Source organism: Protopterus annectens, chromosome 3.part1 (assembly GCF_019279795.1).
Source record: "Protopterus annectens isolate FY-2018-M chromosome 3.part1, PAN1.0, whole genome shotgun sequence".
Lineage (NCBI taxonomy): Eukaryota > Metazoa > Chordata > Ceratodontiformes > Protopteridae > Protopterus > Protopterus annectens.
This window is the reverse complement of record NC_056732.1, coordinates 160,147,997-160,173,926: the sequence shown is the minus strand read 5'-3', so window position 1 is coordinate 160,173,926 and position 25,930 is coordinate 160,147,997. Positions and strand designations below refer to the sequence as shown.

The window sequence follows — 25,930 nt, the reverse complement described above, 5'->3', positions numbered from 1 at the left end:
TTGCCATTGCATATAAAAGGAAAAACCTATGGAGAAAAAGAAGTTATAAGGTTACATACAAGTTACAGAATTTCTCTTCATATAGTACTAGAAATATTACCAAATTTAATACACAAAATCTGAAGTAGAATATAAATTATTCTAGTGAAATATTGTCTGTACATGTTTAACTTGAGAGCTTATCTAAGTGATCCTCTCGATTGTGATTTATTGATCTTTACTGTTAAAAAGAGGTGTTATTGCAAGCAATAGTGATAGGAATTCCAGCTATTGTGCTATTTTCACAACTTGTACAGTCAGAGCACCCACCACAGCTTCTAACTATCCAGGCAATACAGCAACTCAATACAAAAAAAAAAAAAAAAAAAAACCCCGTAAAAGCAGAAATAAAAGTAATAAATCCAAAACGGCTGAAAGAATGACCAAAAATTTACTCAAGAAATTCAGTGAGCGCTTTTGTCTCTGGAATAATGAGACTTCTTCAGACTGAATATACATTGCTACAATCTCATTTATATACTCATTCAGTTAATCATGTGACCAGCTTTGCTTAATTCTTAAACCCTTCCCTTTTCAAATATGCTGCAAAGTCTTCACAACTATTTAGTCCTGGTGGATAACATGCATTTAATCTGACTTGCCACAGATATTCTCGCCAGCCTAACTCTTCTTAAGCATTGAACATTACATCATATCCCTTGACTTTATCTAATACTTCTTCTTTCGGCTTTTCCCGGTTAGGGGTCGCCACATCGGATCACGTTTCCGCTCATGATTGGCAGTGGAGTTTTACAGTGCCGAGTTGCCAGCCCGGCGCCCAACCTTCCATGGAAGGCACACACATGCACGCACTCACTCCTGGGGCCAATTTAGAGTATCCAATCCACCTACAGCATGTCTTTGGGATGTGGGAGGAAACCCACGCAACCACAGAGAGGATATGCAGACTCCACACAGAAGGCACCCCAGCCAAGGATCGAACCGGAGAACCTCTTGCTGTGAGGCGGCAACCCCTAATGCTGCACCACCGTGGCCGCGCCCTGACTTTATCTAATACTAAAAACTTAAAATCAACAGACCACTTACTTGTTTTCTAATGCCTTCCCAGAGCATTATTTTCATCCCCCAGTTTATGTTCATACATTATTTTGTTCAATTCTCTGCTCGTCCATCCAACACAAAAAGAGCTGCATGATCTACAAATAACTAAACAATGTACTTTGATTTGCATGTGTATTGTCCTCTTATACCTATTTTGTAATTATCAATAGTTATTTCTCTTGCACCCTCATACAAATACTCGCATAAGTTGCATGCTAAGCATTTGCACATCCCTCCATTACTGCTTACAAACATTTAATTTACTCAAAGAAATTTCTAAAATTTTTACCCTTTTTCTGAACAAAAACTGGATGTTCACCCACTGCTCTGTTAACCTCTGGGCAACTCCTAATAAGCTTCCAATTATTCTTAATATGTTTAATTGCCATACATCGACACTATTTGAAATCTGCACTGAAATATTGCAATTCACATTATATAATTTGACTGTAGTAGGACTGTTCTTTCTTGTATTACATATTTCAATTAATTTCTCCTTCACTAGACCCTCCGGATAACCCCTATTAATAAAGTTATTACACAGATTTACTCTCTCCAAGTAAAAATCTTCTTTCATAGTCAATTTGCTGGCTCTCATTAGTTGTCCCTTGACAGTATTTTCTTCTGTTTTTCTTGGATGTATGCTACTGAAATGTAAGTATGCATTATTTTGCACATTCTTTTTGCTTATCCTTGTAAATAACTTCCCATTTTCTTTAAAAATTGTCACATCTAAGTATAAGATACTGAACAGATCACAAACTGATGTAAAATGCAAGTATGAACTAATTCCATTAATGTAACTTAAAAACACATTGAAAGAACTGACTCCCCCACTCTCCATATCAAAAAGACATTAATAAAACATTTGGACATTACAATATTTTCAACAAATCTTTATATCTATATAATCACCCTTTCCCAGCCATTCATAAAATGTTTGCATAGCTGGGTGCCATAGTGGCATCCATTGCTACTCCATTGATTTGATGATAAAAATTATTGTTAAACTTGAAAAATTTATAACTAAGAATGACATCATGCATTTCCTTCAATAACCCCAATGTATTGTTTGACAACAGCTTTAAATTAATCGATTCTACCCTTACTGTTCCCATTCACTCTATGTTCGGTTCTACAGTATACGGAGATTTAATATCAAGGGTAACTAAACAAATCAGACTAATACATTCACACTTGCAATTTTTTGCACAAAATTAAGTGCATTTCTGATATAAGAATTGCTCAACAACGCCACTCTCTGCAGATCCTTGTCCAAAACAATTTATATGACCTCTATTTTCCCACCTTCACTGGCAACAATTGGCCTGAAAGGAGGGATCTCCAAATCCTTATGGATCTTTGGCAAGCCAAAAATCCTACTAAATCTAGGGGAGGCGTTTCTTTGGTATTTACTAACTTTTTCAGTAATTCTCCCTGTGTAAAACCACTTTTCTATGAGTGACTCTATAAAGGCATATTTTTTGTGTTTGTTCCTCATAAAATGTGTGGTTTTCTGAAGTTCTGCGACAAATCAGTGAAGAGCGAATTCACTAAACAGGCATTTGAGTTTCAAGCTTTATATCTTTCAGAAAATGCACTGTAATGCAAGACAATTTATACCAGCAACTCTCTAGGCTTATAAGAGCAATATTTAAAATTTGTCCCCCCATTACTTTTGGCTTTGTCCAGGTTTTTTTGTGCTAAGAGGGTGACAGTGATGCTTGTGTGAGTGAATGTGACTTTGAAACCAGAGAAGACTGTGTCTATATGTATGTGTGTGCGAAAGCAGGAGAGACTGTACATGAGAGTGGGCTGCCTGAAAAATTGTTTTACTAAAGTACATTTTTATATATATTTTTTGATGTAAAATGCTTCCTCCAACACCATTAACATATACTACAGGAAGTTTGAAACATTAGGTGGAGGAACTATTTTACATCAGATATATAAAAAATAATAGGACATAAAAAAAATAAGTAGCAACAACTTTACAGACAGTCCATTCTCTAAGCGCAATAATGCCTCCCAGGGTGTGTTAATGTGTAATTAACGCCCCTCCAGGGGTGTAGAGGCCCTCCACTGCAGGGCACGTATTCATTACACATTAACACACCCTGTCAAACTATTGCTTACATAGAAAATCATCAGACAACCCAAGTAGAAGATTCTACACAAATGAAAAGTGTACTAATTGGTTCTCTGAGACAGCAGCTGATGCATGAAATTGACTACATTACATTAAAGCAAGCACTAATTTAAGTATTTTTAAGAACAGCCTTGACACTTATTATGGGAACCGTTTTGGTATATTGGCAGGTAGAAGGGCAGTAATGCCAGTACCAAAATGTAAGTCAATTTCGGACATCACTAGTGATGTTAGCTAGAATAGAGGATTTGCCTATTTCTGCTTCCTCCTACTTCCATCACTATGCTATCTTCAACCATTTCCTGCTTCATATAAAGGTAAACATTCCCTCACTGCAATTTTACCTTTTTACTTATCAATATGTTCTTGGTATTGTGTCATATAATTGTTGCATATGGACTTGAGGTCCTCCCGCAATTTGAGTAGATTTATACTGTATAATTAATGAGACATGATTTCAAGTGCAGCAATGGCACTCCTTTTACACCAGGCTTAGCATCCATCGTTCCTTCTGACCCCTGGATAACTGTGTGGGAATATCTTCATTTGCCAAGAAGTACCATCACCTCATATCAAATCACCCACAACCCTATCCTGGATCTCCTCAAGATCCAATTCACCATTAGCAAATCCAGCTATTTCATCTCTAGCTACAGATCCCCATCAATGTTCTCTGAAGATTATGGAAATTACATTAACACCATCGAGGGGTTAAATATTAAAGCAAATACCTTCTTGCTACAGGATTTCAATTACCCAATCATTAACTGACGCATTTAAACCTCTAAAAATAGATATGCTCGGTGTTTCCTGAACTTTAATGCCAACGCACTACAGTAAATTGTACAACTGCCAACCAGAGACTCAGATATCCTTACATTCCAAGCCGTAGCCTTTACTACACTCCACCTCCCTATCCCTAATTAAATATGATCACAAATCCATCATCTTTGTCAGTCAGCCTTAGTGGTACCACCCCACCAGCAATTATGACTGCCTTTATTGACTTCATTAATGCAAACCTACTACAGCTTGTAGAAGACATATGCAAAATCCTTAACCCCTACAAATGATGGACCCAGCTAATAGCAATATTATATTCACATCTGATTTTTACCAACATCTAAACAGCTGCACAGAAAAGTCAATACCTGTCTGCCATAAATATAATGGTAAATTCAGGAATAAACATCTTTGGTGGATCTCCCATATTAATACACTTTAGGACAACAGAAGAACAAATGATGAAAAGTGGTTAGAGATCTCATCTAATTATCTTAGGACCACAATGAAACAAGCCAAAAAGGATCTTAAAGTACTATTAGAAAACTTAAAGCGGGGGTATGAGCTCAATGTTGTTGAAGATACCAAAGGAATCTACAAATCTTTCATTAGTTATGTCAGGAAATTAAGGAATTATGTCCAGCAATACACCAAGCTCATGTATAAGGATATTACATATTCCAATACCAAAGATATAGGCAATATATTAAGAAATTTCATGTTAACTGTACACCACCTATCCACACTGTTACCCCCAGTATTCCTGAAAATGTTTTCCTTGAAATCATCTTGGAGTAAATCTTAAAATCCCTTTCAAAGACTAAAACTAATGCTTCCGTAAGACGCATCATCTCAGGCTGCATTCTTATCAGTGCCAAGTATGTAATATATGTGGCCGTACCTAATCTTCAACCTCAGCCAATCTACAGGTTTTGTGCCTCTAACATTCCTATAAAGGGTGCCCACTGTACAGATTCAGGCAGTTGTATGCCCATTAGCATCACCAGCTTTGTATGCTGAGCCATGGAATGCATCATAGCACAACGCATTTATGCAGATAAAGGTAACAAGTTATCTAGATCCCAATCAGTTTGGTTTTGTGAAGGGTAGCTCCTGTCACCTGAACCTACTAAGCTTCTATAAAATTACTACACAGGCAGTGGACAATGGTCACACACTGGTCATTTTGATCTGGCCAAGCCTTTTGGCACTATTACCTATGCTGGTATTGTTATAAAAAAAAAAAAGTCAAACTTGATGTAAACCCTTATGATGAATCGCAAATAGGCTATCCAACAGATCCCAAGTGGTGAATGTTGCTGGTGCCCTTTTTAAATGCTAAATATAACTAGTGAGGTACCACAGGGATCTGTACTGGGCCCCCTCCTTTAGCAATAATTTTTAAGACATTTATTCCTACATCACAGAAATGTGGTTGACCAAGTTTGCTGATAACAACTATGCTCAACCAGCAGTTATCTCCCGATACTAAAAAGCTCCAGCAAGGGCTGGAATATGCAATTATCTGGTGTACTGAAAATAGCTAAAAGTTAAATGCAAAAGAGCAGAATAGTAGCAGTTGTATAAAATAAGCTGTTTCAACTTGTATATTTAAACTGTACTTCTCTTTAGATAGACACAGTCATAAGAGATCTGAGTAATTGTGTGAAAAATTCTGTCCCATTTGATGTTTCCACCACAGTATCTGCAGTGGTGGTGCTGCGGTAGCATTCTCGCCTCACAGTCAGACGCTGTCTGGTTCTATTCTCAGCTAGAGCGTCTTCTGTGTGGAGATGTGCGTGAATGTGCGTACCTTCATTGAAGGTTGTGCGTCAGGGCTGGTAACTCGGCACGTAAAAATCAACTACCAATCATAAGCAGACCGGAGTTCCGCTGTGGCGACCCCTCACCGGGAAAAGCCGAAAGACACAACAACAACCAGAGTCTGGAAATTCTTCTATTTGGAACAGTTGATTTCTTCAAGATTCAAAAACCGCATCCAATCACTGTGCTCTTCCCTTATCAGGGACATTGAATATAATACCCCCTTTTGTATAAACAAATCTAAGCATATTGCTCAACTAGAAAGGCCCCAACAATACCTTACCAAGAAAATCAAAGTCCTTAATTCTTTCAACTATCCATAGCACAACACTCAGTAGCCTACAGGTTTCTCCAAGGTGGTCTGTCTCTTGCTTTCAGAATCATGAAAGATCCAATCAAACGCCCGCCTGTTTCTTTGCAAAACCAGTGGCTCTGCAATCACCTGCACCAGGGACCGAAATCTACACCAACAAATAAACAAGTTCTTAATTCAGTGCATTTCTAGCTCAAGGAATAAATTAAAATTACAAGTCATACTACTAAATTAGACTACCTTTTAAGGCTAGTCTTGTTAATGGGATAGGCAGACAAATTTACACCAGGACTGTCACATACAGCCCTGCTCAGATTGGGAGGTAAGCACTCACAGATGCTTGAAAATGGAGACAAATTATTAAGGTGTATATGGTAGAAATCTTATGATCCCAGTGACTGCTTGCCTGGTATTGTTCCAATGTATTTCATTTTTCTTATGTCTGTCATTTTAACTTTAATGTCACATACTTATGCTAAAACTGGTATATACATTTCTATTGTAGTAACTGTAAAGCCAGAATCAGTTTAACTTTTTTTTTGTACTTCCTTCTTTTTTGAAGTCTTTCTCACCTGGCCTCCACTGAAGAGGAACTTTCAGCATAGCCTACTATCCCAGTTAGCAAATGAAAATGACTAAACTCAATTTGCAGTATTATTGTAAAACTAGCTGGATGAATAAGGCATGTATGGTAATAACAACAGCTCAAATTATAAAAGATTATGCAAGATGGATAGCAAAAGACAGGCTTCATACAATATTCCAGTATGCTAATGTTGTGGCTAAACAGTGGAATTTATACATATTAGAGTGCTTGGATGAAAATACTGAATGAAATTTAAAAGTCCATGTTTCCAAGGTACTGTGCAGTCTTTACTTTTCCCTGGTCTAATGTTTTCATCAATGTTTTGCAAAGAAATCTCAACCCAGCCTTTTTGTGACCCAGTTTAATGAAAGGATGAAACTAAAGCATTTACCTTACGATCTAAAGCAAATTTTGTACAAACCAAGAAATTGCTTTGACTACAGTCTATAAAATGACAATTACTCTAGTACTTACATAAATTTTATAAACACAATTGTTTCTGACTGCTTTACAATGTATACAAGACCAGAGAAAATGTTAGCTCAAAGTAAACATGGGAATAAAAAAGGTTGCTATGTCAGTATGAAGCTTGGAAACAAAAGCTATAGTGCATGGAACAACGTGACTACACTCTGATATTGGGAGAAAGTGCTAAATGTATTAAGCACTTCTATAGCATGAAACCTGATTGGAACAGCAGTTAGGGGTGCCTTATCAAAAGTATAAACAGCCCTAAAAGCTGTTACAATCAGATTTCATGCTGGGAACAGTGCTAGCTAACAAAGATCAGTGACAGATAAAACAGCCTTTAGAAACTGTTAGAACTTCACCTTGCCGCACTTACAAAGTGTGGTAGAATGAAGTGCCCGACTGCTGTTTTACCTTCTGTAAGAAAGGCACTTTGCTTCTGCTTGCTCTCTCTCAACCGTACCTGACTTTGCCTCATATTTTTGCCCTGTCCCTCATGAAATCTTTAATTTTCTGGTAAATCAATAAGGATTAGTCATTCAACAATGCCATGCAGAGTCTCATACTTCTTACTGTTCAGAAAATGCATGCTGATGCTAATACCTATTCTTCCATTAACTTAAGTGAATTAGAATACAATTTAAAAGTGCTTTCTAATTTTGATTCTGTCCCCCTCCCCATTGTTTTATATTTGATTCACAATTCTTAAGCAAAGAGGCTGAAAGGTATATGCTGCTGTCTGACAGCCAAGACTGCCTACTGTACTGAACAAATAGAAAAGTTAGGAGTATGTAACTTTATTAAAAAAACAACTACTGTCTCAGAAAAAGGAAGGGAGGGAGTGGCTACCGCAGCAGTCATGACATCAAATGGTTACTGTTATGGTAAGTGCAACTTACACTGCTTTACCATGTTCATTAGTATCGTAAATTACCGTATCTTATCAAACCTGGGGAGGAGGAAAGATTAGGATCCAGGAGGCCCTGGAGTATTGTCCTAGTAAAGGCCTGTTCTGGACCAGGCGAAGGAATCCAGTTTGTAATACTTTGTAAATGTATGTATAAAATACCAAGTAATTATCTCTAGAATAATTCTGGAGTTTACCCATTTCTAGCATGCCATTAAAGATAAGGATCTTGTAGAATTTGCCTTGATTCTATCTGGAAGGGATTTACCATGGTGAGAACAAAAAAACAAGGGACAACCATCTGGAAAAAGACTGTTTTGACAAAGGTTGCCCTTTCTTTGTCCCATCAAAGATAATAAAACAGTTGCTCAGATATCCTAAAGGACTTTGTTTTGTCCAGATAATACTGGTGTTGCCTGTGCATTTTCAGAGTAAGAAGAATCCTTCCTCCCTGATCTTGAGTCTGGATAGAAAATAGCGAGGTTGATAACTTGATTTAAAGCAAGCAATGAAACAACTTTTGGCATTAATGATGGATTTGCTCTTAAAACAACCCTCACTCTTTAGAATATCAAACAGAATTCACCCACCATAACAGCTTGCAACTTACTCTTCTTGCAGATGTCAGAACAGTAACAGTGTCTTCAATATCAATAACTATAAATAAGCCTGATGAGCTGATTCATGGGGAGACAAAGTTAACTCTTCCATCACAAAGTTAAGATCCCAAAGTAGGTGCCATTTATTTCCTAGGTATTCTAACATGTAAAACCCTTTCTTCATTTTTAGTTATGCAGTTATTGAAAGGGGAGGCTCCATAGGCAGAGAAGCTAAAATGGACAAAAGATGAACCATGACAGAGGAAAACAAAAAGCCAGAGGAGAATAGCTCTCAAATATTTAAGAGCCAACAGTACCTAATCACTGACTGGGCCCTGGGGTTTAGTACGGCACCACTTAATCTCTTGCACTTAAAGCAAGGATTTCCTAGTGGTAGGTTTTCTTGCCTTTAGTACCTGTTGCATGTCCTCAGAAATAAGGTGCCTAAAACGTATCAAAATTGGATCATCCAAGTAGTCAGCTGCAGTTGTTTCATACTGGACTATATCAAGCTCCACTTGTCATGCGACAGTAGATCCACTCTGTGAGGAAGCATGACTCATCCTTGGCTAGTTCCATAATAAGGGAGAACCACTAATGCCTGGGCCAGAAGAGAGTCATTAAAAATGACTTTTGAAAAGTCCTTCTAAATCTTCAGAATGACCCTGGAAATCAGTGGAAAGGCATAAAGGAACATTCATGTCTAAAGGAATGCAAAAGCATTGTATTTTTTTTTTTCTAGACCTGACCGTCAAGGACTCCTGATGCGGAACTTTAGTTGTCTGTTTTAAAAATGTGAACAGATCTATCTGATGCGTTTCCCCCAACTACATCAAATCCTCAAAGACAACTTCCTTTAATTTCCATGCGACAGAGTCTGTCCTGGTCCTGCTTAGCTTGTCTGCTTCTATAAATATATACTGCTCTGACAGTAAATACGACACCTGGAGGGCTAAAAATGTCCCAGTGGCCTCCCAAGTACAGACAGCTTTCGCAGAAGATGCGACCTTGTGCTCCCATGTTTATGTACTACATTACTGTGATACTGTCTATAATCTCTTGCAGTGGTCCTAGGGACCACAGATGAAGAGATTCAATAGCATGGTCCTAGGGACCACAGATGAAGAGATTCAATAGCATGTATCACAGCTAGCATCTATTTTATGTTTGTGTGCTTTGATCGGACTGTTTTGCTCCAAAATCAATTCACTTTCACCCACAAAGATACAGCCCCCCTAGCAAAATATGATGCATCTGCTGTAACAAGCCTTGTGGTTCAAAATTCTGAAGGCCAAATTAGAAGAAAAATAATATTCACTTTCCAAACCTGACAAATCCTTATAAGAAAGAGAAGAATTGGCATTGATCAAAAACCTGTTAGGAGCTGGAGAAGAAATTGACATATCTGCATGGTCAGACCTGAGATGAGAAAGTCTGTCTGCATTCTGTAAGGACTGAAGACTGACTTACAAGGATTACTGCAGGCTAAGTCAAAAGCATCCTCCAAGGCTGGCATTATTGGAGGAATAGGAGTAGTGTGCGGCATATCCACTTGCAACACCTCATAACACATCATTAAAGACCAGCTGTTCCCACTGAAATAAATTATTTATTCTGAACATAGTCTCAGTAAAGAAAAATTTCTCTTCAGCAGAAACTAAGGAATCACTTTCCTCAGAAGCAGGGTATGTGAAGAAAAACACAGATGAAGCCCCATCTCTTGTCCTTATAATCTGATAAAATATCCTCAAGAATAGTGGAACTGATTTAAACTTAAAAGCCCTCTACTGTTCCACAGGATTCAACATGCAATATGTCCTTAGCCAAGATAAGCAATTCAACTTGATTAACAGAAGCACTATTTTCAAAAGAATTGTCCAATTGTTTACTTTTCTCTAAGAACATTCCTAGATGGAAGTTAATTGAAGGATGACACTTCATCCCAAGAAACAGGTCCCTTACCCCAGAAAGAAACTTCTGGAGAAACTCCCATGACCAAAGAAAGCAGTTCAACCATGCCCAGACTGCCCACTGAAACAGCTGCAGAGAACAGGGCTAAGCCTAGGTCTGTGGTGGTATGGAACACACCAAATGGTTCAAGGGAAACCTTGAGTACCCCGTTGGAGACTCTTTCTTGCCTCAGCCGATGTCAGAAAAAGTTAATTGTTTAACTTGTGGGAAACAAATACCTCATAAGGATTTCCACTCTTACTGTCTCCCCTGCTTAGGCTCAAACCACGACGTCTCGGCCTGTTCAGCCTGCGCTTCCTTCAACCGACGCACTCTTAGACGTCGGTCGGAGTTCGCAGAAGAGTTTTTTGGGGATAGTTTTTCATACAAAATGCCGTCGGAAACCCCGACATCACATTTAATTAAGAAACGGAAAGACAAGGACCGACACACGCGGACCGTGGTTTCGGCTGAAACCGCAGCTAGGCCTACCGCGAGTGTCTCGGCTGATACAGAGTCCTTGGAACTTCCGAACCCTGAATTAATACAACCGACAGCCTCGGTCCCGGAGGCCCCTACAGAGTCGGTTACAGAATTGCCTTCCGAAACTGGTGTATTGGAATCTTCGGACACCATACCTTTAGACAAAGCTACACCAGCACGTGGTGCAGCCAGGCCTCCTGCATCCATGTCTATTAAGGCCTTCACCAGGGCTAAAGCTGCAAAGCACACTAAAGCCATGCCTCCCAGGGTTATTCCTCAGGGACCCTCTTCTAGTTCACAGATTCTAACCTTAGCAGAGGATCTTATCTCTTTAATTAGGGGCTCTCAGCCCCATCCGGACAGGGGCTCCCAACCCCCTCTAGACAAAAGGCCCAGGGTGGATCCCCCTGATCCCCTTTCCTCAGAGGAGGCCTCTGCTGGCTCGGATCACTCAGACTACCAGGAGGAGGCTTATTCGGCCTATGAGGATTCGGATGCAGAGGAATCTATTCCCTCAGCCTCCCCTCCTGAAGAACTTTCCTTTGGGGAGACTCTTCACACTATGAGAGAGCATTTCAAATGGCAGGGCCAGGAATATTCTGATTCCAGGAAAAGACTAAGAACTTTTCTTCATTTACCTCAGCATAGACCTTTGGCTATTCCTCCTGTTTTAAATGTCATTGATGATGTGTATTCTGACTCTAGTATGACCCCTGACACTCTGCCTCCGGCCCCTGTTGAGCCCGATAGGTATTACAGGGTCCCGGACACACAATTTTCTTTACAAGGCCCACTCTGCTGACCCTGAAACTATTTCACAGGGCCCTAAAGGGGTTGCAGCTGTTACTAAGAACCCACTCCCCTCTGCAAAGGAGTCCAGGGCATTAGAGAGATGGGGTAAAAAAGTGTATACTTCTGCCACTCTTGCTATGAGGGCATTAAATTGTCAATTCCATATGATACAGTATCAAGAGTATTGTTAGAAGAAATGCATAAGAAATTGTCTTCTACTGAACCCCTTGACCGTAAATCCCTTCAGGATCTGGTACATAACTCCCAGCAGGTTAGCAACCATTTCTTACAGTGTGGCTATGATGCATTGGAAGCTTCATGTAGGTCAGCAATGACAGGTCTTGTCATACGTAGGCATGCTTGGCTGAAGGAACAATCTCTGCCAGACCATGTTAAAGCTAAGCTTTTGGATGCTCCACTGGAAAAGCAAAAGTTATTTGGTACCACTGCTCAAGAAGTCCTAAAGAAATTTGAGGAGAAGGCAAAATCTGTACAAACAGTTAAGGATTTTCTTCAAGTCCAACTGCCTAGATTAAGCAGAAATTGGCCTTCCAAGAATTGGTCCTTTCCGGACACAGAAAGATTTCAAAGGAGCAGGAACAGGCGTGCCAGAGGTAGAGGGCAAGCTAGGGGCTCCTACAGAGGCCGTCAATGGCAACCTCCAATCCAGACAGGCAGTTCAGGACCTGCAACTGCTGCACAAGGACAATCTCAATGACTTTGCTTCGACTCCGCCAACCAGGGCTCAATTAGAAGCACCCTTGGGCGGAAAGCTTTCTTTATTCTCAAAAAAATTGGCACAGCATTACAAGAGACAAATGGACACTCCAAATAATAGACAACGGATACAGGTTCCATTTCCACACATTGCCAAAAAGAAAAGGCATGCCAGGTCTGCCACCAAATCAAAGGGCAAAGGCTTTGAAGCAAATCTCAAACTTACTACAAATGAAAGCCATAGAAAAAGTTCCTATTTCAGAACAAGGCCAAGGATTTTACTCCAGGCTATTCCTTGTTCCAAGAAAAGAGCCTCAATGGAGACCAATTCTCTACTTGTTCGCACTGAATACTTATCTCATTGTGCCAAAATTCAAAATGCTGACTCTACAGCAACTCCTTCCCATGCTGAGCAAGGGGTCTTGGCTGGTGACTCTAGACCTCAAGGAGGCATACCTGCATGTCCCTATCAGACAAAGTTGCAGAAGACACCTCAGATTTCTTGCAGGGTCAGAGCATTATCAATTCTCAGCATTGCCCTTTGGCTTATCTACTGCGCCCAGAGTATTCACGAAATTGCCTGGCATCAGTAATATCACACTGCAGACTTCAGGGGATTCAAATCTACCCATATCTGGACGACTGCCTTATACAAGCGGACAACCAACAAACTTTGATAAAGGATTTAAATTATGCCATCAATCTTCTACAGGCCTTGGGATATACAGTCAACATGCACAAATCAAGACTTGTTCCATCCCAAAGAATAACCGTTCTGGGTGCGGATCTAGATACAACCACCCAAATGGCTTATCTCACAGAAGAAAAACAAAGTCAGCTACCGGATTACTTCAAGAATCTGACAAGACAAACTCAGCTGACTGCAAGGAAAATCCTGCAGGCCCTGGGTTACATGGCATCCTGTATTCTTTTGGTTCCACAAGCAAGGCTACATATGAGAAAACTACAGTGGTACCTAAGGAGTTTATGGACTCAGCACAGTCACAGTTGGGAAACTTTAATCCCACTCATTCTATGCCTTCACAAGGAATTTCTGTGGTGGGCTCAGGCCAGCCAGCCCAACAGAGGGTTGCCCTTCACAAAGCCAAAAACCTCCCAAACTATTACAACGGACGCCTCAGACCTAGGTTGGGGAGCACACATGGAGGGCAGAGGTATCCAAGGACAATGGTCACGAAAGGAGCTGCGCATGCACATAAATCAAAAAGAAATGCTAGCAGTGATACATGCAATCGAGGCCTTCAAACTCTTTCTCCATCAAGGCCACCTACTAATAAGGACAGACAACACCACAGTTATGTGGTACATAAACAAGCAAGGAGGTACCCATTCCTACCCTCTTTGCAGACTGGCAATGAATCTATGGGATCTTTCCTTGAAACTCAATATACAACTACAAGCTCAGTTTGTGCCAGGGAAAGACAATACACTGGCGGAAAGCTTAAGCAGAAATATCATGGATGCGCACGAATGGATGCTGCACCCAGACGTCTTCCAACAGATAACACAATCTTGGGGGAGCCCGGACATAGATCTATTTGCTTCCCCCCACAATCATCAACTGAAGAAATTCTGCTCAAGGACATACCACCCACAAGCATGGAAAGTGGACGCCCTCTCTTTCAGCTGGAGAAATCTGACAGTGTATGCATTTCCGCCTATCCCATTAATGACCAAGGTGTCACTGAAGATCAGGGCAGAGCAGCCAAAAGTGATTCTGATAGCTCCAGACTGGCCAAGACAGCACTGGTACCCACTGCTAAGGAGCATGTCACGTACGAAACCATGGCCTCTACCTCTATGGCCACTTCTAGATACAAAACTCTACATTCCAACCTGAAAACATTGCAACTAACAGCGTGGAGAATACCTTGACTCCTCCTCAGGATAAAATATCCCAGAGAGTGAAGGATATTATTATGGAAGCTCGCCGCCCTTCCACAAGAAAGGCATATTCAGCAAAATGGAAAAGATTTCTCATCTGGAACACCACAAAGGGCCTAGATGCGAAAGTGATGAACATGGCACATATCCTGGAATATTTGACAGAAATGTTTCACAATGGTCTGTCTTACTCTTCTATTAAGATTCATGCTTCAGCAATTTCAGCAGAGTACAATACTGACCCACTTGTCTTTTCTCATCCTCTCCTAAGTTTCTCAGAGGAATCAAAAACATCAAACCTCCTCGAAAACCACCTCTACCTGCTTGGGACCTTAACTACGTGTTGGAAAAACTAACACTGCCTCCATTTGAACCAGCAGCAAATGCAGATCTACAGTACCTTTCATGGAAGACTGCCTTCCTTCTGGCAATAACCTCAGCAAGAAGGGTTTCGGAATTGCAGGCCCTGATGGCAGTTCAGCCATTTATTATTTTTCACCAGGACAGAGTTTCATTAAGAACTAATCCTACTTTTATGCCAAAGGTGGTATCCAGGGTTTCATTGAATCAAGCCATTCACTTGCCTACCTTCTTCCCAAATCCACAAAATAAAGGGGAGAAACTGCTGCACACCCTGGACATTCACAGACAGTTGCGCTACTACTTGGACAGAACTAAAGGTTTCAGAAAAACTGACCAGCTGCTGGTAGCATATGCTGCTGGTACTCAAGGAAAAGCAATTTCCAAACAGACTATTTCAAAATGGATAGGAAATTGCATTCACTTTTATTACTCATTTCATGGAAAGTCTGTACCAGCTAACATTAGACCTCATTCTACGAGAGCCACAGACACCTCCACAGCCTTCTTAAGAGGGGTGGCTACAAAGGACATTTTAGAAGCTGCCACATGGAGCTCCGTGCATACATTTGCCAAGCATTACAATTTACCTTTATATTCCAGATCCAGGGCAGGCTTTGCTACGGCTGTCTTGCAGGGTTATCTTAGCTACACCATCCTTTTCCTAGTTCCTCCACCCCCAGATTGGCTATGGTATTCTACCCATATGTGATGACTGCAGATGCATCCTTGAAGGACATAGTACAGTTTTGTACCTACCATAAATGTAGATGTCCGATAGGTATGCATCTGCAGTCAGGTTTACCCTCCCTCCTTCCCCTCTGTGGTATTCCTAGGGTGCTTACCCCTCTATTAGCTAGCTGGGGGGGATCTATTATGGTGTATTTGTTTTTACATATATATATATATATATATATATATATATATATATATATATATATATATATATATATATATATATTTTTTTTTTTTTGCAGATGTTTGGATTTTTATTGCATTTCTCCAAATTTAGCCTTCCTAGAGGGCACCTGGCATCTGGGGCAAGAAAAACTGAGGAAGATGGCGTCGGCTGACGCTTTTATACCCCAGGTGCTATGACGTCGGGGAAGGGGTGACATCAGCCGACGCCGGACCCATACTTTGGAATCCGGCCGACCGAAGGGCTGCCTGAGGCAGGACAACCCATATGTGATGACTGCAGATGCATACCTATCGGACATCTACATTTATGGTAGGTACAAAACTGTACTTTTCCTCATGTACTTTCAAAATTCCCCAGTCTCTCATAATAATCCCTTCTATTTCTGTGGAAGTGGTGGAATAAGTATGAACAAAGGCAGTCTAATATTCTACCTGAGTTACGTTCTGTTTGATCTCCAAACTGCAACCTTTTCCCAATAATGGACTATATTTAACATCTCTCTCCCGAATCACTTCATCTATTAAACTGTCCACCAAACTTGGTGGATATTCTCTCTCTGTATAAACAGAGGGTGGCCTAATGGTGAAGGTGTTTACCTTGCAAACAAAGTGCAGGGTTTGAGTCTCACAAGGGATAATTGGCTAAGCTTAAAATGGCTCGCAAGGGCAGTTAGCCTAGTACTAATCTATGAACCTATGAACAGTTTCCTAATAAATTCCAATTCGTTGTGGAACACTGACAGTTCACTACACATTCTCGAGGCTCTGATCAACTTGCCCCTTCACCGTGGCCTTCTTTTGAAAGTTAGGATGACCACTATCCTAGTGCAAATATGAATTTGAGAACGTGTTTCCTGAATATCTTAGAATGGAAACAATTATTCACCAACTCCTTGAATAATGTTATATCCAAGTTATCAATTTTCTTTAGGGATACAGTATGTGTAAATCTTAAAAAAAATTGGTTGTCCTGTTGATTCAAGTCAGAAAAGATGTCAGTTCATCCACTGACCCCTGCCAAAGCAAGCAAATGACATCTAAAAACCTTGTGTAACAAATACTCCTGTACCATTCAGTCTCTATGATGTACTTTCTTTCCTAGAAATATAGCAGCAAATTGGCATATAAGGGGGCACAAGCCGCCCCCATAGCAATGTCTCGTTCTTGTTTATAGTATTCACCACTGAAATACACAGTTATTTTTAAGAATTATCTCCATAAATTCAGTTATCAAATTGACACTGGTTTCCCGATATTTTGCTTCTAATACCACCTCCTGAAACCACTCCAACCCTATATTACGAGGGATACTGGGGAATAATTCCACCACATCTATCTTCACCAAATACACTGTTGCACTAAACTTGTCCTCAGGAATATACTGTAGAAAATCCCAAGAATCTTTAGTAATGTGTTTCAAAGATTCCAGTAATTTTTTTAGGTGGTGGTCCACAAATACAGCCTAAGGTTCAGTTATAAAACCAGCACTTGACACTATAGCCCTAAAAACTGGATTTTCAATGCTTTTGTGAGTCTTGGGTATTCCAAATATCATTGGTATACTAGGTTTTTCCACATGCAAAAAGTTATACAAAATTTTGTCCAGTGCCCCTTGAAATAAATGGTCTTTTAAACAACTCAATTTTAGTTCATGCAATGTTAATTTCATTCTTAGAAGCTATACTGTACTTTTCTTCATCGTTCAATATTTCAAACATCCTAGTTTCATAATCAATTAAAAACATCAACACTACCCCACCCCCTTTATCAGGTTTCATTACCACCTTGTTCAGAGCAGAGAAAAAAAAACTATCAGTAAGAGTATCTAGCTATGGTAAGGATTCTGGAGCTGTTGGCAGGGAAAGTCAGCCAGTTAAGTCAACAATAAGGACTTTTACAGGAGTAGTTCGTGTGAGGTGAAACAGGGGTTTGTTACAGCAGAGAAGCAGACCATCAAGAGTGAAATGGGGTTTTGGGAGAGAGTGATAGGGGTAGTATGTGCTAGATAAGTAGGGTAGAATTAACTGGTAGTGTCCCAAGTGTTAACAGTGCACAACAAGACCAAGGAAGAGTAGGATAGATGGAGGGAAATAAGTGGAAAAGTGGACAGTATACTGTGAAGAGAAGGACCAGAAAAGAGCAGGGCTGGGGCTGCTGGCATTTTAACATTCTTGTCAAGCTCGTAGTGACTAGTGCAAACAATCCAATAAGCAAACTATCACTATCTTTAGGATCGCTAAGTCCTTTTAGACAAATGCACTGCGTTTGAAACAGCAGCTTTATCTGTTACAGTTACACTAGTCCACATACTTGGGTGGTTTCTTTTTGATTCAGGGTGGTTGTACAGTCGGCGTTCAAATAATGGGTTAACACCTTGGGTCCAAATTGAAGAGTAATATCAGTGGCCAGTTGAAACCTGCAGGGTGGTTCCGTTAGGGGCTATAAGACAAGAGGATGGGAGTTAGGTCAGAAGCCACATTGGGTAAAAAGAGTCACAACAAAATACAATGTAGACTGTAATCCTTTAATTATGCTGGAGTATTATAAAACCTTTTATCGCTTTTACATGGCAGACACTATAGTATGTTAGGAGCTTATTCACATGCAGGCTAACACTTATATGCTAAACACTCTTCAGACAATGCTTCTACAAAGCTAAATACATCCCCATTGCAGAGACCTTTGTGTTTAATATCTGATTGCTGTGTAACTATGGGCGTTAAGGGTGTTTTAGGCAGTCAGAAGTTAGATGCTAGCTGATATACAAACTTCTATCAGTGCAGAGATCTGCCTTAGCGGGAAAACAAGCCCCGAGTAAGTGGACCATGTTTATGCTTTGCCGCTAAACTATTAGCTCTACAGCATATACAGTCACTCGCACTTGCAGTATGCCCAGAGTACAAGTACAATGTAGAAATACTGCAATACTGCTTAACCTCAGCTCTATAATAGTTTAGCCATGCATAAGCACAATTACACGATAATCCCTAGTTCTTCTAGCTGGGAAGCACAGGAAATGTAAGACATGTCTAGATCCCCTAGCAGGGGAGCACAGGAACTATGTGAAAAATGACAAATGACTGAGCAAATCAGCAGTTAAAGGTTCTATATGCATTATTCAATTGTGAGTGTACTCAAAAGACATGCACAGCCTAATAAAACCATTTGCTGTTTGAATGCTACTAGTTTTAACATGAGCTACTCAGTTGTTTGGTGGCATCAGGCTCAAGCAACATCAGTTGAAAGCACAGTGTGCAAACGTTTTCTTTACAACACTCAAGTAACATTAGCATATAAGGCTGAGATAAATCCATCGTAACATCACTACAATATCATATTATTATTTACAAGCCATAGCATCAGTTCAACAGTTTGATTGTTAAAGCATTAGCAGTTTGTACTTACAGGAGTTGTTCTACACACTCGTAGACCAAGGATAACGCTCAGCAGTTGGAAATGCTACATCTAAAAATCCCAATCCCTCCACACCACATGCTCCAGAGACCTCAACCTCATTACCACAATCAACAGAACATGCTGGAGGGACAGGTTCATAACCCAGAGACTGCCCATGCTCTGGAATAGACTTTCCATACATGTCAAGCAGAGCACCTCAATGGCCCTCCAACAGAAATTTTGATGAGAGGATGGGAAATAGAAAATTCATCCCAGGGATCACTCCAGTGGCTCTACTCGACAGAGGTACTGGGAATTAAGGCTGGATGGCACGATGCCAGGTTAATCCTATGAGCTAGGCTTGTAAAGGCTCCAGGGCCATTAGCCTATTACACACCTATGAACCTATGGGGCTGTGATGGCAGGCATATTTTAAATCTGCCTTTACCAAGAAAGTAAGTAAGGAACAAGAGGTAACAAGGTCTGAAAGGATAACATTTTAAACTTTTGGATCTGGACAAAAATGAGAAAGGAGACAGACTACTTCCTTTGGTACCTGAAAAATCCATGAGTAAAATACTTTACCCCATCTTGCCAGAAGGCAGAGGTTCTATGACCCCCTGAGGAAACAGGGATACTTTGTTTACTGGACATGGAAGAATCTCCTGAGCAGAAGGGGGGGAAGGACTCCCACTGATGAGTGTGACCCTACTGAATGACTTTCAGTATTCATTTGTCTGAAATAATCTGTGCCACAAGGAAGACAAGGGGGATATTGCCAGGGTTGAGGTCAGGGCCATGAAAAGCCAAATGTTCATTCTGACCGTTTGAACTGTCCTTGATTTTGAGAGACTCTCTCCTTTTTGGAGCCTCTTTGCCAATGCTTTTTTAAAATCTTGTTAGTGGCACCTTGCTGCTTAAATTGTTTTTTAAAACAGGAAGTTATGGTGAAAGAAAAATTATTTACCTTTAAAAAAACAAAAAAAGGATGGAACAGTTAAGTCATTCCTACAATCATCTTTCTCCTTTCATCAAATCTTTTAAGAACCTCATCTGAAGGAGGACCAGAGAGAACTTCCTTGTCTAGGAGTAAGTTTAACATTTCAGTCTTAAAATTTTCAGGAAGACTTTGAAAATATAACCAACCAAATCTTCTCATGACTGAGCCAGAAGCAGCACCTCTGGAGATGGTATCAGCAACACAGTAATAACTCTTTATGGAATGCTTAACTGCATGAAATTAAAATTAAAAGAAAGGCATTCACAGGATTTTTCACCTCAGAAGGAAGGTTAACAGGTAACATTTTTATGCTCTGAATGTTAAAGTGGCGGAAAAATCAGCTTTCTTCCCAAATTTGTCAAAAACTTTTCAATCCTTGTCAGAGGAAATGGGATTAGCAATAGTAATTTCTTTAGCAGAAGCAGTTTTGTATAAGAAAATCACTAAAGGGTCTCCTATAGAATAAGGAAAGCAAGTATTTGTTGGGTCTGCAGTACCTTGTATAACCCACCAGATTTATTAGGAGCAGAAGGTTGACTGTCGGGTAAACCACAAGCTGTCAGGAAACCACTCTCTAAAACAGGAGGGACAGCTTCAGGCCATGGAATATCCAAGTGTAACAGATACATTTGCTGGAAAGTAAGAATTTCATTCTGTTGCATTGAAAAACTTCGCTCATTTTAGATAAGGTTTCAGAAAAAGATACATTTTCATAAGGGAAATCTAAAGGAAAACTTTCTTCAGAATGAAAATCTTTAGCTTGTGAAGAAAAACTGAAGCACAACATTCTCTTTCTAATCTCTTCTTTTCTGACTGAAGAGCAAGCATCAGAAAGACACGGACTTGCAAGAAAGAGTAAAATCCCATGAGTGGAGGAGCTCCCTGGTCAGCCTCAGTAAGAAGCCGAGATCCCTTATAAGATCCTCCAAAGCTAGCTACGAAACAAGATAGACACTCATTCTAAGGACAACCACAAAGCATTCTATAGCGATGTCAAGAATCTCAATGGCAACACCCAGATCTGCTCTGAGTTACAGCACAATGGCACAAAATTACAGAACCCACTGATACTGGCAACATCCTGGCAGATAGGTTCAGTGCTAACTTCACCCCCCTACAGGGCCCATATCTATACAGGAAGAATGCAGAGTCCCTGTAATCACAACTACAGAGGTAAAAGCAGCACTCTCTAAAGCCAAAAACACAGCATCCATGGGACCAGACAACATCTCAGGCTGTGTTTTACATGAACTTCAGAACTAACTGGCTCCCCACCTAAGCACCATGTTCAATCATAGCCTCACGTCAGGCTTTGTGCCCACTGAGTGGCACACAGCAACAGTTATCCCACTCCACAAAGGGGGAGCCACCACTGATCCTGGGAACTATCGCCCTATTAGCCTGACGAGCCTGGTCTGCAAGGCCATGGAATCTATCATCATGGAATTCATACACAAAGACAGTGGTAACCTCCAAACTCTGGACCCCACCCAGTTCGAGTTTGTGACAGGCTAATTATGCCTCCTGAACCTGGTCAACCTTTTTGAGGCAGTCACCAAAGCTGTAGAAGAGGGTAAGGTGGTTCACACAGCCTATCTTGACCTTGCCAAGGCTTTCAACACCATCCCCCATTCTGGAATTATAGCTAAACTCACTAAACTAGGTATAAATCCCCGTGTCACAAGATGGATTGCCAACTGGCTCACTGACAGAACCCACAGTGTAAAAGTTGCAGACTCCAAATATGACTTCAAACCAGTGACAAGTGGAGTACCACATGGTTCAGTCCTGGGACCTCTCCTGTTTAGTATCTACTTCTCTGAAGTACAGGCTAACACAGAAGGCATCTGGCTAATGAGGTTCACAGATGACTGCAAACTAGGAGCTATAGTAGAGTCCCCAAATAATGTGGGCATCCTACAGAAAGGCCTCACTAAGACAGACGCCTGGTGTCAGAGCCATGGTCTCAAGCTCAAAGCCAAAAAGTGCATTGTTATCCCCTTTGGTAAAAACTCTGTACCCATGAACTACCACATAGACGGTAGTCTTCTTAAAGCTGAATGTGTGATAAGAGACCTTGGGACCCAGGTGGACAATAGTCTTTTCTTTGATAATCACATTGCCACAGTAGTCAGGAAATCCTTCTACGTGGCACACCATCACAAAAGGGCTCTCCATCCAGGAAGAGAGAGGTCATTGTTCCCCTCTACTCGACACTCAGACCCATTTTAGAGTACAACGCCCCTTTTGGAATGTACCTCAAGACATCTGCAGCAGCTGGAAAGGCCACAGAAGTACCTCACAAACAGGATTACTGGCCTCAAACAGATGCCCCTACACTGACAGTCTCAAAAAACTCCAGCTTTACTCTGTAGCATACCACCTACTCAGAGGTGATCTCTGCCTAACATATAAAGCTATGTCAAACCCAGAGCTGTTGGACATGCTACACCTAAAGAAATCCCAATCCCTCTGAGCTACACACTCTAGGGACCTAAACCTTGTCACCACAATAAACAGGACATGCTGGAGCGATAGATTCCTGTCCTAGAGACTTCCCATACTCTGGAACAAGCTACTCATCTATGTCAAGCAAAGTTCTTCATTAACACTCTTCAAGAAAATTCTTGATGAGTGGATGGGAAATAGGAAATACACCCCGGGGATCATTTCTGTGGCTCTGCTCGACAGGGGGCACAGGAAATTAACTTTCTTGGATTGGCGTAAGCCAGGGAACTTGTTGGCTAGGCTTCCTTAGGCCCTTGAGTCGATAGCCTAGTACCTACCTATGAAGAGAAAACAGGTACAGTAAAAGCATAAATGAATTCCTTCGCAAATCTTCCTTTTTCATAGAAACAGATAACAGGAAAAGCCGTATTTTTCCTATTACTCACTTCCTTTTTCTTGGACATTTTCCAGAAAAAAAACAGCCAATGCAGGTACATACTCCCAGGACTCGGGTTCCCTTTCCTACTTATATAGTATACCATCACCCACCATTTCCCTTAAGACAGACAGGAGTGGCTCTTCCCTTGCTCAAGGAGGGCAATCCTAAAGTCACAGAGGACATGACTACCCCCCTCCCAGTCCTTAATGGCTGTAGCTGATACATCTAATGGACCAGGGGAAAATGAGTGGTCTGAGGAACCAATTCCAGCCACAGCGAAGTTGGCCGAGGAAAAGAAGAAGGTGGTCTGACGTACAAAGACTCCCTAACAACTTTCCTCTTCTTGCTGATAGGAAAAGGAAGAACCAAGGAGATCAATACCTACTCCACAGGTCCGGCCACAAAGGAAGCAATAAAGATAGGCAGCAGGACCTGAAGTATAAATCTCGACAGCAAAGAGCATGGTTATGAGATAAAAAAATGAATTTCCAAAAGAACCAAATCCTGCCCTTAAAATACTAACAGAACGAATGCAAAAAGTTCAAGCAACAGATTTAAACACAAAGTTCATGTAAAAATTCATAAAGGTAAAATCCACCTTGAAAGTATTACAGTCCAGTAAGTTTACTAGCATAAAACAGAAAATTAACCGAAAAAAATAGTTTTCCTCAGAGAAATTAATTAGTGGAAGTTTTTGCCCACCCAGGAACTTGCCTTCCAACCCTAAAACTTTTGCTAGCTGATCATCAGTTCCATGAAGCCCAAAGGAGAGAACTTGGGTAGCAATAAATATCTGAAGCTTTTTGGTTCTCTAAGTTACTTTTATATGGAGCTCTGCTTGAGCTTCTGTAGTTAAAGCACATGGAAAATACCCTTAAGCTTTAAAAAGCTGACTGACTTGACTGGTCATATCCTTGTCAAGACATAACTCTAATACCTTAGTCTACTGCAATAGCAATCTAATGTTGAACTTCAAACAGTCTGATAAACCAGCATAACTTTTCTTTTTTTTTCAGGACGTCTATCGTGGAAGTTGGGAGGGGGTGGAGATATGGGGCAAAACACAGTGCAAGTCCACATGCTCCGGCAGATTGCAGGAAAATCTCCAGCACTACAACAGCTGTCATACAGCTAGGCTGTATGCTGCTGTGTGATACAGACAGCTACTGCAAGTAATATTTCAGTGTACCGAACCTCTGATCTTCGTGTCAGTATGCATAGCTACTGTTAAGTACTTTCTAGTAAAGCATGCTTACCAGATCTCAAACACACACAGCTATTAATAATGCACTGTCAAATGGAATGAGGGGCAGAAAAAAAGTGGTTGGAGTGACTGAGTGTAATCAAAAAGTATCACATGAAGAGTGCTTGGCTAGGTGGAGCCAGTTTTGAGCATTTTCTATTGAAAAACAACAGCCAGAGTTTTCAAAAGGTTCCTTAACTTTATTTACTTTTTTTGACGAGATTAGTCCCCATTACATGTGGCCTATTTTCAGAGGAGGCCTTAGATGGTATTTATCCAGATAAGGAATTTTGGTACAGACACTGGGGGGGGGGGGGGGTATTTTCCCTTACATTCTCATTCTTCGAAAACCCATGGAATCTTAAGCATACACACAAGATGCAAACAGCTCAGGCAGACACAACCCAAGCACAGCACTTAAGGAGTGCTTCCACCCAAGTCTCTAAATCAGTCCCTAATCAATTTAGTAGCAGACCTCTCAACTATCCCTATGATGGAAGAAAATTCCTATTTTCAGGCCTAACTTACCCCTGCACATGATATCCCTATGGGAGGGCTTGTCACTATTTTAAGGCTTGAAATACCCCTTCACACAACTTTCTGACTCCCCCTCATCACATGTAATGTTTGAAGCTGTCTAGTACATAGAAAACCACACTAAAAGACCAACATACTAGTGGACACCTCTCTCTCTCTCTGACAAAAAAAATTACCTTGTATAGAAGAGTTTTGCAATACAGTTCATTAAAGTCTACATATTTTATACTGCCTTACTGATCATATGCTTACATTTTCAATCATTTTTGCCTCTTCCCCGTTTTTGAAACATACGTCTATGAGCGGTATTCCACATTCCTAATGGAAGCATCAGGAAGAGCGGTGTACCATTTGGCATTCAGATTTTATGCTAATTAGATGTCCAGATTTTTAGCTAGATGTTCCTACTTTTCAAGAGGCCTTTGTTTCTATTTTCAACGTAGGCAGGTTGAATGTATGTTTAGCAGCTGTTTAGTATGGACTGGTTAGTTCCAATTCCTTAGATTCTGGCCCTGAAAACCATAGCACTGAATCTCCAATGTATGTATGTTCAGTCTCTGTACACTTGGGCACTGCATTTTATGATGCACCAGACCCTCACTAGTTACATTTTGTAAACAATGAAGTGTTAGTCTGCACTATGTTTCTCTTCATGCTGCTACTTTAATTTTATGATTCATATATTCTAACAGCTTTTCCAGCACTGCCATTTAAGAAACTGAATCTCTAAATACATTTGAAATCAATATATACCAGGTTCTGTATGTGCAACCAATACTGTTTGTGTATGTGCTGTACTAACCACATTATGTACTTCTATTCAATGTCATGTGACTGAACGAACTGCATATGTGATCGTACATTTACTATGATATATTAGAGGTCTTCTCTTAAGGCTGCCTCTCAGAATGGGTCCTCCACAGTAGTATTTCACTGTTCAGCAAAGTTGACCAAATAAATAAGATCAAGGCAGTCACTGCTTAGGAATACTAATCATATAAAAAATTGT

The 25,930-nt window shown here is 40.5% G+C and overlaps 1 protein-coding gene across 8 annotated transcripts in view; it reads right to left on the bottom strand.

The window, feature by feature from the left end:
• The window catches only part of SVIL (supervillin), a gene marked incomplete in the record, with an annotated part of 2,930,183 nt that overhangs the window by 2,515,609 nt on the left and 388,644 nt on the right, over positions 1–25,930 (bottom strand). The window contains 1 exon segment of one of the 8 annotated variants that reach the window (XM_044066681.1): positions 18,169–18,297. 8 annotated transcript variants of the gene reach the window in all.